Consider the following 15,589-nt stretch of genomic DNA (forward strand, 5'->3'; position numbering starts at 1 on the left):
GTTTTCCCTAACGCATCGCAGTGCCTCGGCGCGCCGTCCCTGCCGGGCAGAAGCCGGGCCATGTCAGTGCGAGGGAGCGAAGGAAAGCGCCAGCGGAGCCGCGAAGGCGCTGGGGTGCCGGGACCCCCCGTCTTCCCGCCCTGCCTGCCCTCTCTCGCTGCTCGCCCAGCCGGTGAACGATTTTTGGGTGATGCCGGGGAAGGGGAGGCGGGGGACAGGCGCTGCGCTGCGGAGAGCCGGCCCGGCGCGGCGAGCCCAGCCGGCCGGGCTGCTCGGCTCGGGCCCCGCAGCAGGCGGGGTGCGCGGCATCGCTGCGCGCTCGGCTACGGGCACCAAGGTGCGGCGGGGACGCCTCCGGCCGGCCGGCCTGCGCGCCTGCAGCCGCCGGGGAGGCAGAGGGAGGGGGCGGCGCAGGCCCCAGCCCCAGGCCCGGCCAGCGCCGGGGCCCGAGGCGCCGGGCAGGGGCGCCCAGCGGCTCCGCGGCGGCGGGCGAGCGGCTCCGCGGCCGTGCGCGCCCCTCGCCATCCGCGGCGGCGGCGCGGGCAGCGCAGAGCGCAGCCGGGCTGCGCGGCCTCTGGAGCCGAGCGGCCGCTATTTAGCCTTCAGCACCCCCCTCCCCCCCACCAAATGAATGAAGGGCGGGGGGGGCTGAGAAAAGACAGGAAGGGAGAGATTTTTGTCCTTCGCCGATGCCGCTCTACGTGATAATATGTTTATATGATTAGCTGAGCCCAGGGGTGGGAGCGCACGGAGAAGGGGTGGAGATTGGAGGGGGAGGAGGCTGGAGGTGACTCCAGTTCAGAGCCGGCAGAGAGTCCGTGTCAGGACTTGGCGCTCCCCAGCCGCAGACGGAGCGGTGCACGAGCACGGAGAGGCTGCCATACATTCATTGGGATTTTTTTTTTTTTTTTTTTTTTGGTGTGTATGTATTGCGTTTTTCCCATTACCGCGCGCGTTACTCGCTCAGCGCCCGGCGCCCGATCTCCAGTCGCTGGCGGGGCAGCAGCACAGGGAGGAAGAGCAGAAAATCCGAGGAGGGGCCGGCCCCGCACTCCGCCAGAGGCCAGAATGTCATCCCGGGAGATGTGAATCCGATCGGTGCGAGCGACAGAGACACGGAGGAGGGGGTCCATTGTAACATTCGAGTTGTTCCCCGCTGCCCCAGCTGCTGGCATCGCCTCCTGATCGCTTCACAGAAGGGACTCCTGAGGCTGGGCATACACACTGCACTGCGCCCGTCCTCCTCTCCATTTCGGCTTTTTTTTTTTTTTTTTAATTGAATATATTTCTTGTGTGCGTGCGTGCGGGAGCCTGGCTGCATCGCGCGTTTGCTGCGGAGCGGAGTGTGGGGAACTGCAGGAAAATGTTGACTTAGACCCAGAAGACCCTCCCGGCCGGCTGCGTGGAGAAGAAGCCGCCCCAGCTCTGCGCTGCCCCAGCCCTCCGAGCCGCAGCGCCGGCTGCCGCCCGCTCCCGCCCCAGCCCGCCGCCCGCCCGCCGCTCCCGCGCCGCCGCCGGGCCCGGGACTAACTCCGCCGCGATCTCCCGCAGCCCCGCGCTCGGCGGGCTGACCCGGACCGCGGGTCCCGCCGGGCACACGGACCCCGGCCGCCTTCGGCTCCCAGACGTAGGTAAGCGGAGCCCCGCGCCGCAGCCTCGCCGCGCGTTCCTGCCGGCGCCTGCTCCCTGACTTCTGGATGTTCCCCCGCCGAGCCTCCGGCAGCGATGCACTTTCTTTAGGGTCTGCCTCGCCTGCCGCTGCCGCGGGGCCGCCGCCGGCCGAGCGATGCGCCCCTCGGTGAGCCCGCGGCTCCGGGCTCTGCAGCGCGGCCCCGCCGCTGCTCCGCTCCGCCGCGCTCCGCCCGCGCGGAACGGCCGCGCTCCGCCGCGCCCCGCGCAGCCCCGCGGCACCGCCCGCCGCCGCTGCGCCCCGCTCGGGCTGCGGGCCGGGGTCCGCCCGCCCGCCAGGCCCGGGCTCCGCGGCGCGCCCCGCGCAGCGCGCAAAGTTGCGTCCGTTCGCTAAATAATTACCTGTTGCGGGTTTATTTGTGTAACTCTGCCGAGCGCCCGGCTCTCACCCCGTGCGAGGTGGGGGGTGGCTTTGGGAAGAGGAATAAATTACCCTTTGTCGGCTGTGGGGTGCGAACAACTTTTTTTCCCCTTTTTTTTTTGTTTTTTTTCTTCTTTTTATTTCTATTTATTTTCACATGTAGAAATCTGGGGCCATCTGGAGACAGAAAACAGTGTGTCATGAGGCACCGTTGCTGTGTCTGGCTCTAAAAATAACATCTTGTTGTTAGTCTGCGCCGGCCCTGCTGGGATTTGAGCGCGGTTTGTCAGAAAGTAAAGAGCTCTGCTGGTGCTCAGGTGTGTTTTCTTTGCCCAGAAATGCCCCTGTGCGCGACGGAAGGAATCCTGCGGAACAAATGTTCTGCTGTTTGGCTTCCTCAGGCGCCCCGGCTCCCTCCTTTTGTTGCTTGCCACGAAAAGAGGTGCCATTTCGCATCATTCTGCAGAAATTGTTTGAATTAATGCAAGTGTGAATTCTTACCGTTCGAAGGAGGGTATTAGCATATCAAAGGTTTCTTAGCTCCGGCTCAATTGAGAAAACTTCAGCTTGTCTTCCATTTGCTTCCAAGAAGAGGCCCAAAGGGCAGTGGGAATTGTAAAGGGGTAAAATGGGGAGGTGGATTTGGGTTATGTTTCTGAACTTTCGCTGTTTTGCAATTATACGAGTGAAAAACAAGGTCCCTCCGCTGCAGAGCCCTTGCGAGCTCTCGGACAATTACACTCTATTGATTAATGGTTTGTTCCGAGCAAAAAAAGTGACCTTTTATGACAGGCACTGTGGCGTGGTTTCTGATTCCTCCTCTCGGGGAGGGGGATTTGGAGAGCCCTTTCTCCCGCGCTCATGCTCTGGGTATGGCCTACACGTTACTGCGTGGAGGGATGAATGGGGAAGACCTTCTAATTACTTCAGAAAACAAATGAAATCTTGTAATAAAAGACCTCTCGGCTCCAGGCCTTTGAAACAAATATGCTTCCTTCCTTAATGGGTGGGTAGGCTGGAATAATAGATATTTTTATGGAGAGTTTTAAAAGAAGTTTTGATCACCACCGGCCATATGCTTCCATTTCCTTTTCATTATAGAAAAAGTGAAAATGAGTAATTCTTGTAATCTCATTTAATCAGTGATACTGTGTTTACTAAGATAACCTAATTTGTGGTTAGTATTACGCTATAATAAATAATTTGAAACCAGCTATGGCAGGAGTGCTGTTTTGGTGGCTGTTTAGAACATTTATCGCATTGCAAGTTATTTTACGAGACAACATGTTCATAGTTTTTAAATTTTTTGTTACAATTTTCTTGAGTTTGAAAGGGGATGTGGCCTGGCCTACCCTTTTATTACCTTTGCAAATCAATATTTGTAATCCAGCAACCCAAAAGCCAAGCAAAATCCAGTTATCCATCAATAAGTTTGGGACCTTTTCCAGGGACCAGATGTTTCTTGGGAACTGTATTCTGGTTTATATCTTTGGCAAAAAAAGAACTTCCTAAATATTCCTTGCCTATTGCTTCTTTCCAAACCTTTTACTTGAATGATACAGATACTAAAACACGTTTTTTGTGTTTTTGAAAAGTTGGTTAAAGTCATTAATGTGTAGCATTTGGTCTGGTGTTTGGAGGGGGGTGATGTTTGTTTGTGGTTTTATTATTATTATTTTTTTTCTTCTGGTTCACCATTTGGGGGGTGTTTCTTTTACTGCCATGAAAGTGATGTGCCTTTAGAGTAGGATATTCAATTTCAGGCTTCAATTTCCTTTCACGTAATGAAGGAATTGGGCATATGTGGTATGTCTTGGTGAAAAGCACTGCAGTTTGATCAAGTAATATATATAGATTTCTTATTCTTAGATGGACGTGGCTACTTGGGCATTTTGTAAATAGATGTATTTAGTGGTCCTAAAATTACATAATTACTTTCAGGTAATTTCCAGCAGTTTATTTACCTAATATCTTCAGCTGTCTGAAGTAGTACCTTTTGGTGGTGTAAAAGGAACATATTGATGTAATTGCCATTATCACACTTAAGTTGCTGTTAACTAATCTGCTTTGAATGCAGAGGGCTATAAAGAAAGCGCATTATCCTTTCAGCTATTAGGGATAATCTCAAAATTGTCTTGGAAATGTCGCACTTTGGTTTGTGTGACAGCAACCCCAAATTCGACAAATCTCTAAAGGTAAAAAAGTAGCAAAAAGAAGATTTTCAACATTCAGACGACAAAATTGGACCACTTAGAGAAAAATTAATGTGCTGCAGCAGCACTTCAGCTGCCATTTTCAATCACTGTGGGTTGTTGGCAACAGTAACAAAGCGTAGACATTGAGCTAGCTCGGGGAGCTGGTAGTTGGGGGAATCAGGATGTTGAATCATGTGGGGTAGAACAAACCAATTACTTCAGGTTTTGACTTGAGAATTTCCAGTAAACATTTTTTTTCTGGCTTTTGGCTCCCCTGCTCATTAATAGACCAACATCAAAGCAGGCAACCAAACTTCCAAATGTTATAAAAACTAATGTAAAGATACAGATCTCACATGTAGTCTTGCAAGTCTTAATTTAAAACAAGCAGTTGGAGTTTTTATTGCTGCAATTTTCACAATCAGCAGAGACATTAACACCAGGCTTCTGGGTGTTTCCCTTCTTAAAATGAGCAAGAGGAAAGCTTTAAAAAAACCAAAGTGTGCTTAGTTAGTTCTTATTTGATCACTTCAGAAGCTTTCTCAATGTTTTATTTATCTCTTACCACTTTTAATGCATGAAGTCAGGAAAGGGGTTACTCAGGAATCCTGGTCTCTAGTAAGGAAGCACCTTATAAACATTTAAATTAGCAAGGTAGTATAATCTTAGGATTTTTTAGTCTTTATGGTTAATAGTATGTAATGATATGGTTGGTTTTATTCTGGAAATGTGATATGCAGACGTGACATTTTGATGAATAGGTATTTTTTTTTAAATGAGAGTCGTTGTGATGAATAAAATTTGCTACAGTTTTGAATTACAGCTTTTTTTAAAAGTCCATAATTTTCATTTAAGGGTTTTGGAGAGAGAAGTCTCTAGCTAGGCAAAATATTTATCAAAGTTATATTTGAAATGCATTTCTAGATAGTGTGTCATAAATTCATGTAAATCATGGTAACCATACAGTAGAAAGAATTGTTTGACATCTAGAGAGCACACAAACACACTCATAAGTTTTTATGGAAATTTGGACTAAAAGTTTATGTATTTCCAAGCCCTTGCTCATCCTCTGTCCATCCAAAATGTTGACGCCTGTAAGAAAATACTGTTACCTTGTAGAATGGCTCCTGCTGGGGATTGTGCCATACCTAATATTAATGACAAATAACCTACCAGTAACACTTTATATCAAAAAATGCTCTGTGATTCCTCTGCATTTCCACTAAGGAATATCTGTGGATGACTGATTATACAGGACCTGGAAGTAACAAATGGTGGTTTTTACCTAGTCAGCTGCAAGTGAAGAAGTTAAACTACGTGTGCTGTGTAATGGAAGTCACATCCATGCACAGGTAGACAAGCAGTCAGTTATGAATCAAGGTAGTTCAGAGCATAGGCTAGTGAAATTTGCAGTCAGTTATGTTACTTGGAGATGTCATGTTAAACAGACTCTTTGAAAGCATTTTTTAGGATTGATGTTTGTGATGTACAAAAGTGATTTGAAATTGCAAGAAATTCACCTCCTTAAGTATTTATGTGCAACTTTTAAACTTAAAAGCTGTCTGTTGTTTTTAAAGACACCCTCTGTTTGAAACAGGTAAAAAATTTAAACCATCCTGGTTGTAATTGGATGTCAAGAAAACTGGAAAAACAACAACCTATTTTAAGGCCATTCTCAATACTCTTAACAATTGTGTTTAATATTTAAATAGTTTTCAAAGATAGCTGCATTTTGTTTCCAACAGTTTTTAAAATAAAAGTAGCAGGTGGCTCTGGAATATTGGTAATGCGTGATTTAATTTGAATATATACCTGGTGTAGAAAATACTTCTAGTCTGTCTGTAGCAAATGTGATTCCTTTTAACATTCTTCATTTAAAAGGTGAAAGATGATGGGCTTAAAGCCCTCCTCAGTGGATAATTTTCTGGAAGTTCATGTTTCTTTCAGCCTCTAATATACGAGATGTGTTTCTACAGCATGGACTGGGAAGATTGTCGCTTAATATCAGCAATTTAGTTATAGAAATACACTTGCTTAGTGAGTGCTACGATCTGACAGCATTCTCTAGATGCAAACTGATAGTTACTAGAAATTGATTCCAAAAGGAGGAAGAAAAAAAGTCTTCAAATTCAGAATCGTAGCATCTCCAGGTTATGGATTGTTACATTAAATGGAGCATTTTACGGGCTTTAAAAGAATATGTAATATGCATATGTCATGAATTCTTTCTTTCTGATTTCATGAGGTACTCTAATGATTCAACCAACTCTAGCTTGCCATTTATCCAAATTATTTAGAAACGTGGGATAGTAAAAAGCATTGCAGCCTGACTGAAGCAAGCACAATGCTCAACACCTGCAGGTAGAGTGCAGTCTCTAGCAAAATGCTGTTGATTGTTACTCTGGCACAAAGCAAGCTTAAATACAGTTTGCTTAATTACAACAAAAATCTGTTTTTATGAGTAAGATACTCCATGTTTGGGGAATGTTTTGTGTGTTGTCTGGTAAGTAAAATCCCATCACACTTGTATATGTTCGTTCAATTATCAGAGCAGCTAAGAGGAGGAAAAAAAATCAATTTACCCTGAAAAGCACCAGAAATAAGATTACCTTGGCTAGTAGGAACTTACCAGCACTGTCTAAATTGCTTAATATTATCAAATGTTGGCATTTTTCATGTTCAGTAAGAAGGATATTGACTATTCTACATTTCCAGGTCTGCTATTTCTCTATTTCTTTATAAGGTATAAGCATGTCTTATTTTTATTCCGACAATAGCGGTTACAGATAAATCGGAGGATCTAACAATAACTTTATAAAATAGATGGAATAATACCATTCACTGGAGAAATAGTATTTACTTGAGATAAGTGATAACAACTAGTTTTTTCACTTGTTGTTCTCATAACAGACAAATGTAAATACCTTAGCAGACATTTCAGAGTGAAAGGCAAGAGATAAAATGTAATTACTTTTCAGGGTGGCTCTGACGATGCCCATTTTCTTGTCTGTAATACAAAAAAAATATCTTTGCTCATCACCTCAGAATATGAAGGCCGTTGTTACTTCTCAATATAAAAATATTTTCTGATTTTTAATGTTGACCTCAGTATTAATCTTTAGCCTTTCTGTGTAAGCTGGAATCCTTACAGCCCTGAATTCTAGTTGCTGTTATCCAACAGTGCATTTAATGGAGCACCTAATGGACTCTGCTCCTGTATTTTTCTTGAATGCATAGCATCTTGCTTCATTCAGTCACCAAAACTAACTTTTCTACAAGGACAGGCAACACGACAAGTTAGAATCAATGGACCATTTGTAGGTCACAAAGTCAGTTTACTGGAATTTCAGAGGAAACTGGTTGAAAAGAGAGGACAAATGTCACTTTGAATAGAGATGTTTAAATCAGACTTCTGCCTTAGGGTAAAATTTAGGTCTGTTGTAGCCTAGATGTAATGTCTCCCTCTACAGAGCACAGCATTAATCATGGCTTGACAAGTGATCATGGGCTGAGAAAAATAGGGCCTGTCTTAGTTGTGTGGTTATTTTTTTTTCTAATCTTAATCTCTTAGGAGCACATTATAAACACAACATTTACACAAAAAGATTTAAGTATCAATGTCTGTGTTTCAGTACTGAGAGTAGCTAGCTTGAGAGAAAATCTAGTTAGAGCTAATAAGAAGCTACTTGTGTTTCTTACGTAGATGCAGTATTGGGAATATTTTCCTTTTAATGTAATTCAGGGCTTTTTTGTCATAAGAGATTTATTTTATGCCATTTCCTCACACAAATATGGTCTGCCTGTTTTGTTCCTTGATGTACTAAACAACTCTGAAATATTTTTTCTTTACTATTGTTTTACAATGTAAACAATGTATTGTATACAAAGTTGGGTATCTATCACACAAGAAAGATACTTCCTTTTGCAAAACAGGCAATATAGGGAAAAGGGGAGCAGTTTTTCTTAAATGTAACACAGATGAGTGTTTTTATACTATGTTTATATGTTAACGATGTGTTGCTTGATTGCGATGCGCTACAAAAGCTGGAATGAAACAACATGAATGAATAGTGCTATTTAAGATCCCGAGTTCTGATACTGTGTTTAACACTTAAATAAGGGATGTCTTGATTCATAGATAGGTGTGGGAGTGTTTATACATTTTATGGTAGGGAAGGGAGTTTTCCCATTTCTTGGGCTTCTTGGCTGCTTGCTGTGGTGGGGACAGCGTGGGAGCAGCCGAGCACTGGGTGTGCACCACTGCTGGAGAGTGCAGCTCCTTCCTGGACATTGCATTCGTGTCTGTAACTGTTGGAAAAATAGGTAATAGCAGCAAAGCAGCAGCAAAATGATTTATCCCTGGAGAATTATGCTTTAAAAATTAGAGTACTTGTGTTTATCCAGTTGCCTGTGGATGTGATAAAATCCCCAGTCTCTCGTTCAGGTTGGGCTGCTGCTTTCCTTTGTGCCCTCTGTTGGTATTTTCCCATCAGTCGACACCTCACACCGATTACTGCTCTGAATCCAGATGACAGAATAATAACGCCGATTACTGTTCAAAGTTGTTTCTGGCAGCTGGGGAGCGGATGACCGACCTTGTTCCTGACTATCAGACTTGCTCTGCTGTTGATGGGCTCGGGTGTGCGTAGAGAGCGAGCCTTACTGTGAAATCAGTGCTGCAGTGGTGGAGAGCGATCACATGCCAGAAGGAGACTTTAATTCACTTTTCTATATATTCTCTTACAGTATCATATTTGTAATTTTTTCCAGCATTGCAGTGTACGCCGGGGTGAGCAGTGTTCAGAAACAATTCCCTCGCAGTAGGCAGCGTTGCTTCTAAATAAAGTGACGTTTTCAAAAAATATTTCTGAGAACGAGTTCTGCTGTTGACTCTGCATTTCTCTGGCAAATTCCTGATGCCTGTGTTGATGGTAGGCAGAATTCTTTTCTTCTGATCTAGGCATCCTTTCATTAGACTATTACGCTATTTTTAGGCTTTTTCAATGTGAAGTTACCAATTTGGAAAAACCTGCTTTCCCAGAATGAGTAATGATTGCATCTTCATTTTGAACAAAATGAGTGTTCTACAGAAGACCAATTCATAACTATTTTGTTGGCAGTGTCTCCATCAGCTTTTATTTACTTCAGTCTAATAAGTATTTCTTAAATGAAGACTGTCAATTGGTGAGGCTGATTCTTGTGTAAATCAGTATAAAGTGCTTCAAGGAGAGCAAGTGCCTCAGCAGTGGTGTATTCCTGGCTGGGCTTCTGTGCCAGGAAAACAGGTTGAGGCTGGGAGTTGTTTTGAAGAGAGAGGGGAGGTGCAGGCTGACATAATTTGAAATTGAGAAGAAATCCTTTTGCCCTTCAGGCAGTAATCTTACCCGTGCTTGAATAGAGCATCATCTCTCCTAAAAGTTGTTGGCTTATCTTTTTACCCCCCTGATTTATTTCCTCATTTGAGCAGCTGCATAATAGTATCTCATAGTAACTGGTTGATGATCCAACTGTTAAAGATATTCCATCAGCAAAGAAGAGCTCTATTTGCAGCAGTCTCATCATTTTGAAGTGACCACCCAAAATTTGTCTTATATTTGTCCTATGTAATGGTTGGAGCCATGCTGAAATATCAGGAGTATTTTTCCCATTCGTGGGGGTTTTTTTTGAGTTTTTGTTTAGGTTTTTTGTTGTTTTGTTTTTTGTTTGTTTTTGTTTCTATGGGGTTTTTTATTTTTTGTGTTCTTAGTTTGCTTGTTTGTTTGTTTTTGTTTTTTTTTTTTTTTAAGCTGATATTGAAACCTTAGAAGGTTGTATTTTGGAGTTTATTTTCCCAGTGAAAATTAAAGTTGACACAGAGTATATGTGACTTTATGCCCAATGTATATGCATTTATTTTATGAATGTTCTTCATGCGTCTGTAGGCACTACTTGCAGAAAGTGAGATTTCTCTCTGTAAGAGAAGCAAAACCACAGGCATACTTTAGTTCTCGCTGTGTGAGAAGAGAAATTAATGTTGCCTGATGGCTTCCCAGTTTTTTGAGTGTGTGCTAAAGGTTAGATAGGATGAAGGCTTAATTACAATTACTTAATATTTATAGCTTCATTCACAGGAGCTTTGTCCCATTTGCATTGAAGGGATTTTTATCTGGAAAGCTCATGCCATTGCGGCAAACAAACTTGAGACACTTTAAGGTAAGGGTAACATCTTTGGGGAGAAAAGCAGTTTACTTCCAGTTGGGTGAATACTACATTGTTACTTCATGATTTGATTTAAATTGATAGGAAATTTGAAAAAATATATAATTTAATTTTCAAGATAACTTACCATTCAGTTCAATTGCATTTTAAACTTCGCTGGAGTGTATGTGTAATTGTATCCAAAAGTGACATTGGGTTTTTCCTCTTAGCAATAAATACAATGAAGGGATGCTGCTGTTTGGTTGGTTTTCACTTAGAAAAATGTACCAGATGAACTTGTTTTGCTGTTTAGGGTGGTCTTTAATTTTTGTTTAGTTCTGGATAAGGAGAGCAATTTTTTGATTCTTTTTTTCTCTTCTCTTTTTTTGTTTTTCTTTTATCTTTTTTCTGTATTGAAAGCATTTAGATGACTTTGAAAAAAGAAATGTGTGTGACTTGATATAGGAAAGACTAAAGCTGAATGCTTAACTTTTTCAAGGAGACAAGAAGAGAGACAGAACTGGAAAAAAAAAGAGGAGACTGTTTTCTGTGTTACCTCCTTATGCTGGATAACATCAGAGAAAGATTTCTGGGGGAGTTTCTTTAAAATGATGACTGATTATTCGGTTTCCTATGCTGGCTGTTGCCCACATTTTTCACATATTTTTGCTCATTCTTATTATTACCTGCAGAGGGAGCTTGTATATGAGATAATCAGAGTAATCAAGGCATTCAGGGCTGAATTGTTTCCAGTAAGTACAATTTTATTTCACAGTGCCTTCTCTGTTATGCAGAGCAGAAAGGCTCTGCAAGACAGCTTTTAAAAAGGCTGTCCATCAGTAACAGCAAATCACAGAGGGCAAAGATTTCAAAACATCAATAAGCACAAGCCAACTTAAAAAAATGACTTCGTATTTCTAAGAAGTGCCTTTTTATCAGAAGTTTAGAAAGGATATGAGGAAAACAATTCTTCTGGTCGAGGTGCAAGAGGACAGTTTTGGTATTCTGTATGACAGGAAGCAGATTTTTGTTGCATCAACTGTCTTCTCAGATTCTAAAAATGTCATGTCAGCATGAGAGAGCCAGCAGAGTACTTTCAGGTCTTCGACACATCTCGTGCAGAGTAGTGTGGTAGCCAAAAAGCAGTAGGTAAGTATTTTTTATTTATGCAAGCAGTGTTATGGATCATAATCATGGCGACTGCTGATGAAAGGCTAACTCTTAATTTTGATTTTTCTCAATTTAAAATATAAAGAGGCGAATTAATTTCATCCAAATCAATGAATTGATACAGACGGGGACTAAAGCAGGCAAACAGCTGTAAGGATTTCTGTCTTAAGCTTTAATAAATGCTAACAACAAAGAACAAGGAATGTCTTAACCTAAGTTTATTTGTAAATTGTAATTTAAAAACTAGCTTGAAGAATCAGATATTGATTTTTAGGCAGTGATACAGCCTTAATTTAGCACAATGAAAGAAATCATCTGGTGTATTGCAGGCTTTATAATTTGTATTGCAGTTATCTGGATGATGGAAGTGCGTGATCCTTCAAAAAGTTAAGACTTCAGAGAGGAAAATAATTCATATGTAGTACAGTTTCACTTGCTGAGCAAGAAGCATAATAGATGGTACTTAGATGAATTCTGTACTATTTATCTCTGGAAAAATGGTGGCAATCATTTTACTTTAAAATATTTCAGTAAATTTGAAGATGATTTGCTATGATATTGTCAAGAAATAAAGCAGTATGCGTGCACATTTCATGAATTAGAAACAGCTTTCTGTAATATGCTCTCCTGTAATGAATCTGGGGCGTAAATTGGTCAAAGAGCTGATTTTTTTTCCCTTCTTGTTAGTTTAAATGAACAAAACTTTAAACTCAGTGTACATTCATCCTAATGCGATCTTAGGGGTTTAGTTTGGATTCTCTTTTTAAACACCAGGAAAGATTTACCATATCTAAAAGAGTAGTAACTCTGTGTCAATTTATTATTTATACTGGCTAATCCTTTCTAATGTGAAAAGTCAGCTTGTTATTGTAACACCAAATGGCCCTCTAAGTAGGGAAACAGTTAAGTAGATCTCCTGTAATAGGTTGTTGTCTAATAAAGAGATTTATGGTATTGGCAAGGGCTATTGTATAGGTATTACCCTCTCACAGCATGATCATGTATTATCTTAACAACTCAGTGCCACATTTATGTTGAGCATTTTCATAACAGGGTAAGAATATTAGCCACAGCAATTACACCCCAATAGGATTATAATGGTAAGATTTACAGAAAATATATAAATTATGTCTCTCGTGGAGATTTTGGTAGGTGCTAGGAGTTGAAAAGTTGTACCATCCTTTTTGCATGGGAAAATAGTGTTGTGTAAGTGATGATGAAGAAAGAGAGGTTTGTTAATTTAATCTTGTTGAGGAATTGTGAGAGGCAAGGGCATAATCTTTCTTTACACAGTCTGTCTTTTTCTTTCCTGGTGAGGTTTCAGAAATTCCACTCAGTGGAGGTTGCCGTACAATATGAAAATCAAGACGTGTACGTAACTTTGGTTCTATTGTGAGGATAATGCAGCTGCGATTAAGATATATTTTTCACAACCTTGTATTTTGAAGGTAGAACAACAGTAATTTACATGCTACATTGGAAGAGCCTACTTAAATAAAATCATGTAATTTTTTTGTTTTAGCTGTAGCGCAACACGTTTTCTCTTTCACTAGTGCCAGGTTTTTATGGTGATAAGTAACTTAGATAATTTTTTAAATTACTGCAAGCAACAAAAGTGACAATAATGTCATACTTGTACAATTTTCATGTAAGTGGCATTCAAGCTGTTCCTTAATTCTTAAAATTTTCCATCTGTTTAAAAAAAAAACCTAAAAAAGTGAGGCATTAATACTCACTTACTTGGCAGAAGCAATGTTCCAGTCACGTTTAATAAAACTAAATTGTGTTTTGTCAATAAAAAACACTTATGGGGACTAATTGAACAAAATACATTAGGTTATATAGTCATTTATGAATAACTGCATTGTAGCACAGCAGTCTTCATGACAGAGTGTGATGAAACAGCCACATATTTTAAGTTAATATCTTGAGTTATAAACCAGTAAATACTAAAATAGTGAGTGTTTAAACAAACAAAATACCTTTCTTTCTTTGATTTCCGGTACCAAAATTAGAATAAGGTAATTCCAAATTAAGAAAATATATAGATGGCAATTCTTATTGTATAAGCAACTTCCAGTACATGTTCCATACGCTGTAGACATGCAGTGGTAGTATTGGTTAAATTTGTAAGACATTTCCTGGATGCTTTGGATTAATTCTATGTGTAACAGTTTCTATAGAAAGATTCTGTACCCATCTGTTTGAAATTGTTATTGATCATCAGAGAAAAGATGTACATGTTTCTTTTGACATGATCTATTCCACTTCTGAAAATGTTCTAGGAGCTGTTGCCCGTGGATTTAAATGTGAGTTTTTTTGTGGTTTACTGGAAAATAATTGGGACCTCAAAGCTGCTTTAAAGTTAACACTCAAAACTTCATTACTTTTGTTATCATGGTAGCAGCATATGGCTTCATCTGTGGCCAGTAACCCATGCATGTTGAATCTAGTGCAAAATTCTGGAACTTTGTTTTTAGTTTTGTGTTCAGAAGAAGAATAACATTTTCTATTTTAGACAAGCTCCTGTAGGTTCTTAGGTTGGCTTCACATTTCATTCATTTTGAACTGTGGAAAGCGATCATATCTTTTGTCTGTAAGTAAAAAGAAGACACAAAAGGATGAATGTTACCCCCAGTGAATGTGGAGCTCCAGCCGATTTAAGAGTGTGAACTGTGACTGCATTGTTGAGGGCACTTGGCTTGTTATACTCAAGCTAAGAAGAAGCAGTTCTTAGAAAAAAAGGGTTAACAATGCATAAAAATTCAGTAAGAGGTAAAGCATTTTATCCATGCTTTAATATTACAAGTATTTATAATTAATTTTAAAAGCATTAAAAAAGATTGCAGTAGATTTGCTTTACATATATTTATAGTTTAAAAAGTTGTCTAGTGTTTTAGAATACAATTTCTACATTTGAAAGAGGAAAATATATGCAGAAATATTCTTACCAAATTGTTAGCCTTATGTGCTCTCCTGAAACATATTCAGAATGTGTATATATAACTGTGAGATAGATTAACCATTTTTCTTTTTGTACAAATGCCATAATGAATGGCCTCTTAAAATCAGTATTCTTCTGTTTGCAAGACAACAAATCAAAGCACAAATCCACACTGTAGTCATTTTACTTGTAGCGTGCATTAGAAATGAAGCCACACTAAGTCATACTTAACTGCCCACAGACAACTAACCCTGAAGAAGGGGCAAGTCTTTTTCTTCTTCTGTCTTTTTTATTATTATTTATATCTCTTTGTCTGTTTGGAACAGCCGTGCTGTTATGACTAATAAAGGTTTTGTATTTGGCAAATGGGATGCAAGTAATCAGCAGTTCTTGGCTCATGACTGAAAAATCTGCCAAGCAGAGCACATAAAACCAATATAACCTTTCAAGTATACCTGTGAATAAAATTCTTCTTATGCTTCTGTCACCTGTGCAGAATTCATATATCCTTCTGCCATCTTCACTTCTAATTATATTATTTCTGATTACAGTGCTTTTTGGTCAGTGGCATGATGAGCAAGTACTGCTTGAACAGATTTTAATTTAAAAAAACAAATATAAGAATATAGTGACTAACAGTGAAGTCAGCATCTTTCTGCTGTCTATCTAATTAAGAGCCAATTGAAAAATTTGGTTCATTTTAATTATATTTAGCTCAATATTCCCCCAGCATATGATTTATCATTAAGATTCCGTAGCCAGTAAATTTCTTAGTTCTTACATATTTTCCACAGAAAATCACTCAATATATTAAGCAGTTATTTAAAACAATTCTTTTTGTTCAATACAATTTTACATATTAAAAAAAAAGTTGCCAAAGTCCTAACATTAATTGAATCCTACTCAAATAAATGAAAATTTTTAGTAGGTCTGCTGGAAGATGTCCAGTGATTTATTTTAGTTTGTATTTTAAATAGATACGTAATAACAAATGCACCAAATAAAGCTGCAGCATTAAGAGATTATTAAAACTAATTGGCAAGACTTTACGAA

The 15,589-nt window shown here is 40.4% G+C and overlaps 1 protein-coding gene across 28 annotated transcripts in view; it reads left to right on the top strand.

The window, feature by feature from the left end:
• ADGRL2 (adhesion G protein-coupled receptor L2) overlaps nucleotides 1-15,589 on the top strand; it is a 386,257-nt gene that overhangs the window by 228,387 nt on the left and 142,281 nt on the right. Inside the window, exon 1 of one of the 28 annotated variants that reach the window (XM_033066958.2) lies at nucleotides 1,532-1,631. The exons of 25 other annotated variants lie outside the window; for them this stretch is intronic. The gene's annotated coding sequence lies outside the window, so the exon portion shown is untranslated. Of the gene's footprint in view, nucleotides 1-1,531; nucleotides 1,632-10,416; nucleotides 10,438-11,552; nucleotides 11,572-15,589 lie in introns of those variants that run through there. 2 more of the 28 variants (XM_033066960.2, XM_033066961.2) reach the window with 2 other exon arrangements.

The sequence above is a fragment of the Catharus ustulatus genome, chromosome 9 (assembly GCF_009819885.2).
Source record: "Catharus ustulatus isolate bCatUst1 chromosome 9, bCatUst1.pri.v2, whole genome shotgun sequence".
Lineage (NCBI taxonomy): Eukaryota > Metazoa > Chordata > Aves > Passeriformes > Turdidae > Catharus > Catharus ustulatus.